Raw genomic sequence first — 2,189 nt, forward strand, 5'->3', positions numbered from 1 at the left:
TGCAATCAGCCCGAAGCTAAACATTTCTGTCCGGAAAGAGTTCGTGACGCAGGTTTGACAATAACAACATAAGTATGTCCACGTTGTGACCATTATCATTACCAGATAGATAAAGACATTTTCTACATTCTCTACGTTATAGTATCTATGTATCCCCTGGCAGTACTACAAGCCTTTGGGTATAAGTTTGCAAATTTAATTATTATTCTCCCAGTTGCAAGATAGCCTGAGCTCTCTCGCTTTTCTTTCGGGACAACACGACTCAAATTTTTAGATCCAATCCTATCTGGCCTCTCTTTTCCCTCTCGCAAACACGCTGAAAAGTTCTCAGCAGTTTGTTCCTGGTAGTGACAGATTTTATCTGCGTGTCGGAATGGGACTGGCACCGCCATTGTGACCGGGAGATGTTTGCCTCCTTATTCCAGCCACTCCAATTTTACACGGCTCATTTTGGCGGCTCGTCGCTCGTGGTGTTCTTTGTGGGTTTGTCTCCGCACGAAGGGGAGCCTCTCGACGTTTTGACTTGGAAATAGCTGGGAACTTCTTAGGAGGAAAATAAGACATTTTAGAGACATCTCTAACTCGGCACTGATGGTAGATTTTCTACACAAGAATCATCTGTAATATGACCATCATTCGCGGTCCATCATTGGATCTTCAGATAGTTTTTCAAAGTCTTTGGTTTCGTTTTTGAGAACTTTTTAAGGCATGATCAACTTTAATCGTTAATTGGTCGTTGTGAATAAACGTTTGCGTCATGTTTGAGTATTTCCAATAATTGCTGCACGAAATTTTAAACTTCTAACACGCTATACTTGAAGGTGGTCATGAGAGACCATAGAAAAGCGCATCGCCATATTTTGTAAAAAAAATCGTTCTTCAAACTTTAAAGATTGACGAGGCAAGAAAACCAAGATGACACCGTGATTGAAAGCTCAAGTTGCTTGTCTCCATTCTGTACAAATCTCCCTCGTCACGGGTCATCTGAGGTCAGCACCTTGCGCTTGCCCCTGTTTACGACATTCCTGCTGTCCCGGACCGTCCAGTCGCATTACTATCGGTTCCTGGCAATGTCGCGAACATAATACACGCCCCCCTCCCCCATACTATCAAACTCTGCGAATGTAATACTAGTATAAACCTGCCCAAGAAGACCACTCAGGGGGACCGGTAAGATCTGGTCTATGTGGGAAGGTGGTCACTATAAACAGGGTCCTAATGATTGTGTCAATGGGAGAAGTTCAATGTACCACCAAAAAGTGGTCACATTGGCCAGGTAATCATTATATAGAGGTGGTCACTTGTCCAGGTTTAACTGCAATTGCATACAGGAGTCAAATTCTGCTTAAGTGCTTTTCTCGCAGCGATGACAGCATTTATTAATCAATACGCGAGCAAGTTATAATTTCAATTCCTTCTAATATTGGAGGCAATTCTAGATACTACAAATACAACTGATATACCTGCATACATTGTCGTAAGTAAGTATACCCCCTCCCCCATGACATCAAGGTCTGTAAACCAATCAACTGTATAATTGCACAAGGCCAATTCATCTTAACTTCAACAGACTGGGGTCTTTGTAATACTTTCCGTGAATAGTATCATTTCTTCCTCAATATACTAGGGTGTTAAAATTTCAATTCCTTTAAAAAGTTTTGGAGTCTATGTACTAGTATGTAGACATGAATACTCATGATTACAACTGAGTGGTAAATTTGCAGACAGTTTTCGCCTTTTCGGTACTAAATTATACTATTTGAAAACCCACAGTCTTGGAGTGTCACGACGCTTCAGTAATAACAGTGTAGTCCAAAGTCAGGACTTAAGTGTCCACGCTTTGACTAGTGTATACTGTGTTAACATGGCCAGTCTAACGTAGTACATCGTGCATGAAAATACTTGGAGCTTACAGGATTTGCAAGATCAATTCTGATGACTTCATTTTGGGTATAAATACGTGGTGTGTATTGAGGATTGCGTGAGAGTCGCAGGGATTTTTTGTATCTGGAAACATGTTTAGTGACGCTGCCAGACTTAACGCCGAACAATGCGCACAATAACGTGCTATTTTTACCGAAGATGATTCCCTTGACTCAGAGGCACTAGGTGTTCAAAGCTAATGATGTCACTCTAAGCTTTCAGTCTTGACATTAATGGTTAGAACTTGTACAGTGAGCGAGTCTATT

Source organism: Branchiostoma floridae, chromosome 18 (genome assembly GCF_000003815.2).
Source record: "Branchiostoma floridae strain S238N-H82 chromosome 18, Bfl_VNyyK, whole genome shotgun sequence".
Lineage (NCBI taxonomy): Eukaryota > Metazoa > Chordata > Leptocardii > Amphioxiformes > Branchiostomatidae > Branchiostoma > Branchiostoma floridae.